Source organism: Balaenoptera physalus, assembly GCF_965194825.1.
Source record: "Balaenoptera physalus genome assembly, chromosome: 18".
Classification (NCBI taxonomy): domain Eukaryota; kingdom Metazoa; phylum Chordata; class Mammalia; order Artiodactyla; family Balaenopteridae; genus Balaenoptera; species Balaenoptera physalus.
The window spans coordinates 81,990,362-82,003,310 of NC_138899.1; the positions used below are offsets into that span (position 1 = coordinate 81,990,362).

The window sequence follows — 12,949 nt, forward strand, 5'->3', positions numbered from 1 at the left end:
AGGGTAGGGGTTAGGGTTAGGGTACGCGTTAGGGTTAGGGTAGTTATTAAACTTATCCCACTCTCTAGATACCCCTTAGCACGTAAAGGAATATTATTTGGGGGTCCAGCCATGGAGAAGAGTTTAGACACTAAGATAGTATAACGAACACACAGATTATAAAGAAATCACATTAGGATTCTTTTTTTAAGCTGTTCCTTAAAACACTAGTGCTTAGGAAATCTATTGGAGGCAGAAGCAGTCAAGGGTAGCCTAGGGTTAGGGTTAGGCTTAGGGTTAGACTTAGGGTACGGCTTAGTGTACGGGTTCAGGGAGGGCTTCGGGTACGGCGTAGGGTATGGGTTAGGGTTAGGGTTAGGGTTCGTGTTAGGGTTAGGGCTCGGTTTAGGGTACTGTTTAGGATTAGGGTACGTGTTAGGGTTAGGGTAGGGGTTAGGGTTAGGGTACGTGTTAGGGTTAGGGTAGTTATTAAACCTATCCCACTCTCTAGATACCCCATAGCACGTAAAGGAATATTATTTGGGGGTCCAGCCATGGAGAAGAGTTTAGACACTAGGATAAGATAAGGAACACACCCATTATAAAGAAATCACATTAGGATTCTCTTTTTAAGCTGTTCCTTAAAACACTAGTGCATAGGAAATCTATGGGAGGCAGAAGCAGTCAAGGGTAGCCTAGGGTTAGGGTTAGGCTTAGGGTTAGGCTTAGGGTACGGCTTACGGTACGGGTTCGGGGAGGGCTTCGGGTACAGCGTAGGGTATGGGTTAGGGTTAGGGTTAGGGTTAGTGTTAGGGTTAGGGCTCGGTTTAGTGTACGGGATAGGATTAGGGTACGTGTTAGGGTTAGGGTAGTGGTTAGGGTTAGGGTACGCGTTAGGGTTAGGGTAGTTATTAAACCTATCCCACTCTCTAGATACCCCTTAGCACGTAAAGGAATATTATTTGGGGGTCCAGCCATGGAGAAGAGTTTAGACACTAGGATAAGATAAGGAACACACCCATTATAAAGAAATCACATTAGGATTCTCTTTTTAAACTGTTCCTTAAAACACTAGTGCTTAGGAAATCTATTGGAGGCAGAAGCAGTCAAGGGTAGCCTAGGGTTAGGGTTAGGCTTAGGGTTAGGCATAGGGCACGGCTTAGGGTACGGGTTCGGGGAGGGCTTCGGGTACGGCGTAGGCCATGGGTTTCGGTTAGGTTTAGGGTTAGTGTTAGGGTTAGGGCTCGGTTTAGGGTAAGGGTTAGGATTAGGGTACGTGTTAGTGTTAGGGTAGGGGTTAGGGTTAGGGTACGCGTTAGGGTTAGGGTAGTTATTAAACCTATCCCACTCTCTAGATAACCCTTAGCACGTAAAGGAATATTATTTGGGGGTCCAGCCATGGAGAAGAGTTTAGACACTCGGATAAGATAAGGAACACACCCATTATAAAGAAATCACATTAGGATTCTCTTTTTAAGCTGTTCCTTAAAACACTAGTGCTTAAGAAATCTATTGGAGGCAGAAGCAGTCAAGGGTAGCCTAGGTTTAGGGTTAGGCTTAGGATTAGGCTTAGGGTACGGCTTAGGGTTCGGGTTCGGGGAGGGCTTCGGGTACGGCGTAGGGTATGGCTTAGGGTTAGGGTTAGGGTTAGTGATAGGGTTAGGGCTCGGTTTAGGGTACGGGTTAGGATTAGGGTACGTGTTAGGGATAGGGTAGGGGTTAGGGTTAGGGTACGCGTTACGGTTAGGGTAGTTATTAAACCTATCCCACTCTCTAGATACCCCTTAGCACGTAAAGGAATATTATTTGGGGGTCCAGCCATGGAGAAGAGTTTAGACAGTAGGATAAGATAGGGAACACACCCATTATAAAGAAATCACATTAGGATTCTCTTTTTAAGCTGTTCCTTAAAACACTAGTGCTTAGGAAAAATATTGGAGGCAGAAGCAGTCAAGGGTAGCCTAGGCTTAGGGTTAGTCTTGGGGTTAGGCTTAGGGTACGGCTTAGGGTACGGGTTCGGGGAGGGTTTCTGGTACGGCATAGGGTATGGCTTAGGGTTAGTGTTAGGGTTAGTGTTAGGGTTAGGGCTCGGTTTAGGGTACGGTTTAGGATTAGGGTACGTGTTAGGGTTAGGGTAAGGGTTAGGGTTAGGGTACGCGTTAGGGTTAGGGTAGTTATTAAACCTATCCCTCTCTCTAGATACCCCTTAGCACGTAAAGGAATATTATTTGGGGGTCCAGCCATGGAGAAGAGTTTAGACACTAAGATAATATAAGGAACACACACATTATAAAGATATCACATTAGGATTCTCTTTTTAAGCTGTTCCTTAAAACACTAGTGCTTACGAAATCTATTGGAGGCAGAAGCAGTCAAGGGTAGCCTAGAGTTAGGGTTAGGCTTCGGGTTAGGCTTAGGGTACGGCTTAGGGTACGGGTTCGGGGAGGGCTTCGGGTACGGCGTAGGGTACGGCTTAGGGTTAGGGTTAGGGTTAGTGATAGGGTTAGGGCTCGGTTTAGGGTACGGGTTAGGATTAGTGTACGTGTTAGGGATAGGGTAGGTGTTAGGGTTAGGGTACGCGTTAGGGTTAGGGTAGTTATTAAACCTATCCCACTCTCTAGATACCCCTTAGCACGTAAAGGAATATTATTTGGGGGTCCAGCCATGGAGAAGAGTTTAGACACTAGGATAAAATAAGGAACACACCCATTATAAAGAAATCACATTAGGATTCTCTTTTTAAGCTGCTCCTTAAAACACTAGTGCTTAGGAAATCTATTGGAGGCAGAAGCATTCAAGGGTAGCCTAGGGTTAGGGTTAGGCTTAGGTTTAGGCTTAGGGTACGGCTTAGGGTATGGCTTCGGGGAGGGCTTCGGGTACGGCGTATGGTATGGGTTAGGGTTAGGGTTAGGGTTAGTGTTAGGGTTAGGGCTCCTTTTAGGGTACGGGTTAGGATTAGGGTACGTGTTAGTGTTAGGGTAGGGGTTAGGGTTAGGGTACGCTTTAAGTTTAGGTTAGTTATTAAACCTATCCCACTGTCTAGATACCCCATAGAACGTAAAGGAATATTATTTGGGGGTCCAGCCATGGAGAAGAGTTTAGACACTAGGAAAAGATAAGGAACACACCCATTATAAAGAAATCACATTAGGATTCTCTTATTAAGCTGTTCCTTAAAACACTAGTGCTTAGGAAATCTATTTTAGGCAGAAGCAGGCAAGGGTAGCCTAGGGTTAGGGTTAGGCTTAGGGTTAGGGTTAGGGTACGGCTTAGGGTATGGGTTCGGGGAGAGGTTCGGGCACGGCATAGGGTATGCGTTAGGGTTAGGGTTAGGGTTAGTGTTAGGGTTAGGGCTCGGTTTAGGGTACGGGTTAGGATTAGGTTACGTGTTACGGTTAGGGTAGGGGTTAGGTTTAGGGTACGCGTTAGGGTTAGGTTAGTTATTAAACCTATCCCACTCTCTAGATACCCCTTAGCACGTAAAGGAATATTATTTGGGGGTCCAGCCATGGAGAAGCGTTTAGACACTAGGATAAGATAAGGAACACACCCATTATAAAGAAATCACATTAGGATTCTCTTTTTAAGCTGTTCCTTAAAACACTAGTGCATAGGAAATCTATGGGAGGCAGAAGCAGTCAAGCGTAGCCTAGGGTTAGGGTTAGGCTTAGGGTACGGCTTAGGGTACGGGTTCGGGGAGGGCTTCGGGTACGGCGTAGGGTATGGCTTAGGGTTAGGGTTAGGGTTAGTGATAGGGTTAGGGCTCGGTTTAGGGTACGGGTTAGGATTAGGGTACGTGTTAGGGATAGGGTAGGGGTTAGGGTTAGGGTACGCGTTAGGGTTAGGGTATTTATTAAACCTATCCCACTCTCTAGATACCCCTTAGCACGTAAAGGAATATTATTTGGGGGTCCGGCCATGGAGAAGAGTTTAGACACTAGGATAAGATAAGGAACACACCCATTATAAAGAAATCACATTAGGATTCTCTTTTTAAGCTGTTCCTTAAAACACTACTGCTTTGGAAATCTATTGGAGGCAGAAGCAGTCAAGGGTAGCCTAGGGTTAGGGTTAGGCTTATGGTTAGGGTTAGGGTACGGCTTAGGGTACGGGTTCGGTGTTGGGTTCGAATAAGGCGTAGGATATGGGTTAGGATTAGGGTTAGGGTTAGTGTTTGGGTTAGGGCTCAGTTTAGGGTACGGGTTAGGATTAGGGTACCTGTTAGGGTTAGGGGAGGGGTTAATGTTAGGGTACGCGTTAGGGTTAGGGTAGTTATTAAGCCTAACCCACTCTCTAGATACCCCTTAGCACGTAAAGGAATATTAATTGGGGGTCTAGCCATGGAGAAGAGTTTAGACACTAGGATAAGATAAGGAACACACCCATTATAAAGAAATCTCATTAGGATTCTCATTTTAAGCTGTTCCTTAAAACACTAGTGCTTAGGAAATCTATTGGAGGCAGAAGCAGTCAAGGGTAGCCTAGGGTTAGAGTTAGGCTTATGGTTAGGGTTAGGGTACGGCTTAGGGTACGGGTTCGGGGAGGGCTTCGGGTACGGCGTAGGGCATGGGTTAGGGTTAGGTTTAGGGTTAGTGTTAGGGTTAGGGCTCGGTTTAGGGTAAGGGTTAGGATTAGGGTACGTGTTAGTGTTAGGGTAGGGGTTAGGGTTAGGGTACGCGTTAGGGTTAGGGTAGTTATTAAACGTATCCCACTCTCTAGATACCCCTTAGCACGAAAAGGAATATTATTTGGGGGTCCAGCCATGGAGAAGAGTTTAGACACTCGGAGAATATAAGGAACACACATATTATAAAGAAATCACATTAGGATTCTCTTTTTAAGCTGTTCCTTAAAACACTAGTGCCTAGGAAATCTATTGGAGGCAGAAGCAGTCAAGGGTAGCCTAGGGTTAGGGTTAGGCTTAGGGTACGGCTTAGGGTACGGGTTCGGGGAGGGCTTCGGGTACGGCGTAGGGTATGGGTTAGGGTTAGGGTTAGTGTTAGGGTTAGGTCTCGGTTTAGGGTACAGGTTAGGATTAGGGTACGTGTTAGGGTTAGGGTAGGGGTTAGGGTTAGGGTACGCGTTAGGGTTAGGGTAGTTATTAAACCTATCCCACTCTCTAGATACCCCTTAGCATGTAAAGGAATATTATTTGGGGGTCCAGCCATGGAGAAGAGTTTAGACACTAGGATAAGATAAGGAACACACCCATTATAAAGAAATCAAATTAGGATTCTCTTTTTAAGCTGCTCCTTAAAACACTAGTGCTTAGGAAATCTATTGGAGGCAGAAGCATTCAAGGGTAGCCTATGGTTAGGTTTAGGCTTAGGTTTAGGCGTAGGGTACGGCTTAGGGTATGGCTTCGGGGAGGGCTTCGGGTACGGCGTAGGGTATGGGTTAGGGGTAGGGTTAGGGTTAGTGTTAGGGTTAGGGCTCGGTTTAGGGTACGGGTTAGGATTAGGGTACGTGTTAAGGTTAGGGTAGGGGTTAGGGTTAGGGTACGCGTTAGGGTTAGGGTAGTTATTAAACCTATCCCACTCTCTAGATACCCCTTAGCATGTAAAGGAATATTATTTGGGGGTCCAGCCATGGAGAAGAGTTTAGACACTAGGATAAGATAAGGAACACACCCATTATAAAGAAATCACATTAGGATTCTCTTTTTAAGCTGTTCCTTAAAACACTAGTGCTTAGGAAATCTATTGGAGGCAGAAGCAGTCAAGGGTAGCCTAGGGTTAGGGTTAGGCTTCGGGTTAGGCTTAGGGTACGGCTTAGGGTACGGGTTCGGGGAGGGCTTCGGGTACGGCGTAGGGTACGGCTTAGGGTTAGGGTTAGGGTTAGTGATAGGGTTAGGGCCCGGTTTAGGTTACGGGTTAGGATTAGTGTACGTGTTAGGGATAGGGTAGGTGTTAGGGTTAGGGTACGCGTTAGGGTTAGGGTAGTTATTAAACCTATCCCACTCTCTAGATACCCCTTAGCACGTAAAGGAATATTTTTTGGGGGTCCAGCCATGGAGAAGAGTTTAGACACTAGGATAAGATAAGGAACACACCCATTATAAAGAAATCACATTAGGATTCTCTTTTTAAGCTGCTCCTTAAAACACTAGTGCTTAGGAAATCTATTGGAGGCAGAAGCATTCAAGGGTAGCCTAGGGTTAGGGTTAGGCTTAGGTTTAGGCTTAGGGTACGGCTTAGGGTAAGGCTTCGGGGAGGGCTTCGGGTACGGCGTATGGTATGGGTTAGGGTTAGGGTTAGGGTTAGTGTTAGGGTTAGGGCTCCGTTTAGGGTACGGGTTAGGATTAGGGTACGTGTTAGTGTTAGGGTAGGGGTTAGGGTTAGGGTACGCTTTAGGGTTAGGTTAGTTATTAAACCTATCCCACTCTCTAGATACCCCTTAGCACGTAAAGGAATATTATTTGGGGGTCCAGCCATGGAGAAGAGTTTAGACACTAGGATAAGATAAGGAACACACCCATTATAAAGAAATCACATTAGGATTCTCTTTTTAAGCTGTTCCTTAAAACACTAGTGCTTAGGAAATCTATTGGAGGCAGAAGCAGTCAAGGGTAGCCTAAGGTTAGGGTGAGGCTTGGGGATAGGCTTAGGGTACGGCTTATGGTATGGGTTCGGGGAGGTTTTTGGGTACGGCGTAGGGTATGGGTTAGGTTTAGGGTTTGGGTTAGTGTTAGGGTTAGGGCTCCGTTTAGGGTACGGGTTAGGATTAGGGTACTTGTTAGGGTTAGGGTAGGTGTTAGGGTTAGGATACGCATTTGGTTTAGGGTAGTTATGAAACCTATCCCACTCTCTAGATACTCCTTAGCACGTAAATGAATATTATTTGGGGGTCCAGCCATGGAGAAGAATTTAGACACTAGGATAAGATAAGGAACACACCCATTATAAAGAAATCACATTAGGATTCTCTTTTTAAGCTGTTCATTAAAACACTAGTGCTTAGGAAATCTATTGGAGGCAGAAGCAGTCAAGGGTAGCCTAGGGTTAGGGTTAGGCTTAGGGTTAGGCTTAGGGTACGGGTTCGGGGAGGGCTTCGGGTACGGCGTAGGATATGGGTTAGGGTTAGGGTTAGTGTTAGGGTTAGGGCTCGGTTTAGGGTAAGGGTTAGGATTAGAGTACGTGTTAGGGTTAGGGTAGGGGTTAGGGTTACGGTACGCGTTAGGGTTAGGGTACTTATTAAACCTATTCCACTCTCTAGATACCCCTTAGAACGTAAATGAATATTATTTGGGGGTCCAGCCATGGAGAAGAGTTTAGACACTAGGATAAGATAAGGAACACACCCTTTATAAAGAAATCACATTAGGATTCTCTTTTTAAGCTGTTCCTTAAAACACTAGTGCTTAGGAAATCTATTGGAGGCAGAAGCTGTCAAGGGTAGCCTAGGGTTAGGGTTAGGCTTAGGGTTAGGGTTAGGGTACGGCTTAGGGTATGGGTTCGGGGAGAGGTTCGGGCACGGCATAGGGTATGCGTTAGGGTTAGGGTTAGGGTTAGTGTTAGGGTTAGGGCTCGGTTTAGGGTACGGGTTAGGATTAGGTTACGTGTTACGGTTAGGGTAGGGGTTAGGTTTAGGGTACGCGTTAGGGTTAGGTTAGTTATTAAACCTATCCCACTCTCTAGATACCCCTTAGCACGTAAAGGAATATTATTTGGGGGTCCAGCCATGGAGAAGCGTTTAGACACTAGGATAAGATAAGGAACACACCCAGTATAAAGAAATCACATTAGGATTCTCTTTTTAAGCTGTTCCTTAAAACACTAGTGCATAGGAAATCTATGGGAGGCAGAAGCAGTCAAGCGTAGCCTAGGGTTAGGGTTAGGCTTAGGGTACGGCTTAGGGTACGGGTTCGGGGAGGGCTTCGGGTACGGCGTAGGGTATGGCTTAGGGTTAGGGTTAGGGTTAGTGATAGGGTTAGGGCTCGGTTTAGGGTACGGGTTAGGATTAGGGTACGTGTTAGGGATAGGGTAGGGGTTAGGGTTAGGGTACGCGTTAGGGTTAGGGTATTTATTAAACCTATCCCACTCTCTAGATACCCCTTAGCACGTAAAGGAATATTATTTGGGGGTCCGGACATGGAGAAGAGTTTAGACACTAGGATAAGAGAAGGAACACACCCATTATAAAGAAATCACATTAGGATTCTCTTTTTAAGCTGTTCCTTAAAACACTACTGCTTTGGAAATCTATTGGAGGCAGAAGCAGTCAAGGGTAGCCTAGGGTTAGGGTTAGGCTTATGGTTAGGGTTAGGGTACGGCTTAGGGTACGGGTTCGGTGTTGGGTTCGAATAAGGCGTAGGATATGGGTTAGGATTAGGGTTAGGGTTAGTGTTTGGGTTAGGGCTCAGTTTAGGGTACGGGTTAGGATTAGGGTACCTGTTAGAGTTAGGGGAGGGGTTAATGTTAGGGTACGCGTTAGGGTTAGGGTAGTTATTAAGCCTAACCCACTCTCTAGATACCCCTTAGCACGTAAAGGAATATTAATTGGGGGTCTAGCCATGGAGAAGAGTTTAGACACTAGGATAAGATAAGGAACACACCCATTATAAAGAAATCTCATTAGGATTCTCATTTTAAGCTGTTCCTTAAAACAGTAGTGCTTAGGAAATCTATTGGAGGCAGAAGCAGTCAAGGGTAGCCTAGGGTTAGAGTTAGGCTTATGGTTAGGGTTAGGGTACGGCTTAGGGTACGGGTTCGGGGAGGGCTTCGGGTACGGCGTAGGGCATGGGTTAGGGTTAGGTTTAGGGTTAGTGTTAGGGTTAGGGCTCGGTTTAGGGTAAGGGTTAGGATTAGGGTACGTGTTAGTGTTAGGGTAGGGGTTAGGGTTAGGGTACGCGTTAGGGTTAGGGTAGTTATTAAACGTATCCCACTCTCTAGATACCCCTTAGCACGAAAAGGAATATTATTTGGGGGTCCAGCCATGGAGAAGAATTTAGACACTCGGAGAAGATAAGGAACACACATATTATAAAGAAATCACATTAGGATTCTCTTTTTAAGCAGTTCCTTAAAACACTAGTGCCTAGGAAATCTATTGGAGGCAGAAGCAGTCAAGGGTAGCCTAGGGTTAGGGTTAGGCTTAGGGTACGGCTTAGGGTACGGGTTCGGGGAGGGCTTCGGGTACGGCGTAGGGTATGGGTTAGGGTTAGGGTTAGTGTTAGGGTTAGGTCTCGGTTTAGGGTACAGGTTAGGATTAGGGTACGTGTTAGGGTTAGGGTAGGGGTTAGGGTTAGGGTACGCGTTAGGGTTAGGGTAGTTATTAAACCTATCCCACTCTCTAGATAACCCTTAGCATGTAAAGGAATATTATTTGGGGGTCCAGCCATGGAGAAGAGTTTAGACACTAGGATAAGATAAGGAACACACCCATTATAAAGAAATCAAATTAGGATTCTCTTTTTAAGCTGCTCCTTAAAACACTAGTGCTTAGGAAATCTATTGGAGGCAGAAGCATTCAAGGGTAGCCTATGGTTAGGTTTAGGCTTAGGTTTAGGCGTAGGGTACGGCTTAGGGTATGGCTTCGGGGAGGGCTTCGGGTACGGCGTAGGGTATGGGTTAGGGGTAGGGTTAGGGTTAGTGTTAGGGTTAGGGCTCGGTTTAGGGTACGGGTTAGGATTAGGGTACGTGTTAAGGTTAGGGTAGGGGTTAGGGTTAGGGTACGCGTTAGGGTTAGGGTAGTTATTAAACCTATCCCACTCTCTAGATACCCCTTAGCATGTAAAGGAATATTATTTGGGGGTCCAGCCATGGAGAAGAGTTTAGACACTAGGATAAGATAAGGAACACACCCATTATAAAGAAATCACATTAGGATTCTCTTTTAAAGCTGTTCCTTAAAACACTAGTGCTTAGGAAATCTATTGGAGGCAGAAGCAGTCAAGGGTAGCCTAGGGTTAGGGTTAGGGTTCGGGTTAGGCTTAGGGTACGGCTTAGGGTACGGGTTCGGGGAGGGCTTCGGGTACGGCGTAGGGTACGGCTTAGGTTTAGGGTTAGGGTTAGTGATAGGGTCAGGGCTCGGTTTAGGTTACGGGTTAGGATTAGTGTACGTGTTAGGGATAGGGTAGGTGTTAGGGTTAGGGTACGCGTTAGGGTTAGGTTAGTTATTAAACCTATCCCACTCTCTAGATACCCCTTAGCACGTAAAGGAATATTTTTTGGGGGTCCAGCCATGGAGAAGAGTTTAGACACTAGGATAAGATAAGGAACACACCCATTATAAAGAAATCACATTAGGATTCTCTTTTTAAGCTGCTCCTTAAAACACTAGTGCTTAGGAAATCTATTGGAGGCAGAAGCATTCAAGGGTAGCCTAGGGTTAGGGTTAGGCTTAGGTTTAGGCTTAGGGTACGGCTTAGGGTAAGGCTTCGGGGAGGGCTTCGGGTACGGCGTATGGTATGGGTTAGGGTTAGGGTTAGGGTTAGTGTTAGGGTTAGGGCTCCGTTTAGGGTAGGGGTTAGGATTAGGGTACGTGTTAGTGTTAGGGTAGGGGTTAGGGTTAGGGTACGCTTTAGGGTTAGGTTAGTTATTAAACCTATCCCACTCTCTAGATACCCCTTAGCACGTAAAGGAATATTATTTGGGGGTCCAGCCATGGAGAAGAGTTTAGACACTAGGATAAGATAAGGAACACACCCATTATAAAGAAATCACATTAGGATTCTCTTTTTAAGCTGTTCCTTAAAACACTAGTGCTTAGGAAATCTATTGGAGGCAGAAGCAGTCAAGGGTAGCCTAAGGTTAAGGTGAGGCTTGGGGATAGGCTTAGGGTACGGCTTATGGTATGGGTTCGGGGAGGTTTTTGGGTACGGCGTAGGGTATGGGTTAGGTTTAGGGTTTGGGTTAGTGTTAGGGTTAGGGCTCCGTTTAGGGTACGGGTTAGGATTAGGGTACTTGTTAGTGTTAGGGTAGGTGTTAGGGTTAGAATACGCATTTGGTTTAGGGTAGTTATGAAACCTATCTCACTCTCTAGATACTCCTTAGCACGTAAATGAATATTATTTGGGGGTCCAGCCATGGAGAAGAATTTAGACACTAGGATAAGATAAGGAACACACCCATTATAAAGAAATCACATTAGGATTCTCTTTTTAAGCTGTTCCTTAAAACACTAGTGCTTAGGAAATCTATTGGAGGCAGAAGCAGTCAAGGGTAGCCTAGGGTTAGGGTTAGGCTTAGGGTTAGGCTTAGGGTACGGGTTCGGGGAGGGCTTCGGGTACGGCGTAGGATATGGGTTAGGGTTAGGGTTAGGGTTAGTGTTAGGGTTAGGTCTCGGTTTAGGGTAAGGGTTAGGATTAGAGTACGTGTTAGGGTTAGGGTAGGGGTTAGGGTTACGGTACGCGTTAGGGTTAGGGTACTTATTAAACCTATTCCACTCTCTAGATACCCCTTAGAACGTAAATGAATATTATTTGGGGGTCCAGCCATGGAGAAGAGTTTAGACACTAGGATAAGATAAGGAACACACCCTTTATAAAGAAATCACATTAGGATTCTCTTTTTAAGCTGTTCCTTAAAACACTAGTGCTTAGGAAATCTATTGGAGGCAGAAGCTGTCAAGGGTAGCCTAGGGTTAGGGTTAGGCTTAGGGTTAGGCTTAGGGTACGGGTTCGGGGAGGGCTTCGGTTACGGCGTAGGGTATGGGTTAGGGTTAGGGTTAGGGTTAGTGTTAGGGTTAGGGCTCGGTTTAGGGTACGGGTTAGGATTAGGGTACGTGTTAGGGTTAGGGTAGGGGTTAGGGTTAGGGTACGCGTTAGGGTTAGGGTACTTATTAAACCTATTCCACTCTCTAGATACCCCTTAGAACGTAAAGGAATATTATTTGGGTGTCCAGCCATGGAGAAGAGTTTAGACACTAGGAAAAGATAAGGAACACACCCATTATAAAGAAATCACATTAGGATTCTCTTTTTAAGCTGTTCCTTAAAACACTAGTGCTTAGGAAATCTATTGGAGGCAGAAGCAGGCAAGGGTAGCCTAGGGTTAGGTTTAGGCTTAGGGTTAGGGTTAGGGTACGGCTTAGGTTATGGGTTCGGGGAGAGGTTCGGGCACGGTGTAGGGTATGCGTTAGAGTTAGGGTTAGGGTTAGTGTTAGGGTTAGGGCTCGGTGTAGGGTACAGGTTAGGATTAGGGTACGTGTTAGGGTTAGGGTAGGGGTTAGGGTTAGGGTACGCGTTAGGGTTAGGGTAGTGATTAAACCTATCCCACTCTCTAGATACCCCTTAGCACGTAAAGGAATATTATTTGGGGGTCCAGCCATGGAGAAGAGTTTAGACACTAGGATAAGATAAGGAACACACCCATTATAAAGAAATCACATTAGGATTCTCTTTTTAAGCTGTTCCTTAAAACACTAGTGCATAGGAAATCTATGGGAGGCAGAAGCAGTCAAGGGTAGCCTAGGGTTAGGGTTAGGCTTAGGGTTAGGCTTAGGGTACGGCTTAGGGTACGGGTTCGGGGAGGGCTTCGGGTACAGCGTAGGGTATGGGTTAGGGTTAGGGTTAGGGTTAGTGTTAGGGATAGGGCTCGGTTTAGTGTACGGGATAGGATTAGGGTACGTGTTAGGGTTAGGGTAGTGGTTAGGGTTAGGGTACGCGTTAGGGTTAGGGTAGTTATTAAACGTATCCCACTCACTAGATACCCCTTAGCACGTAAAGGAATATTATTTGGGGGTCCAGCCATGGAGAAGAGTTTAGACACTAGGATAAGATAAGGAACACACCCATTATAAAGAAATCACATTAGGATTCTCTTTTTAAACTGTTCCTTAAAACACTAGTGCTTAGGAAATCTATTGGAGGCAGAAGCAGTCAAGGGTAGCCTAGGGTTAGGGTTAGGCTTAGGGTTAGGCATAGGGTACGGCTTAGGGTACGGGTTCGGGGAGGGCTTCGGGTACGGCGTAGGGCATGGGTTTCGGTTAGGTTTAGGGTTAGTGTTAGGGTTAGGGCTCGGTTTAGGGT

At 45.9% G+C, this 12,949-nt stretch overlaps 1 long non-coding RNA gene across 1 annotated transcript in view; it reads left to right on the plus strand.

The window, feature by feature from the left end:
* LOC309647333 overlaps window positions 1-12,949 on the plus strand; it is a 320,722-nt gene that overhangs the window by 55,976 nt on the left and 251,797 nt on the right. The window lies entirely within an intron of this gene.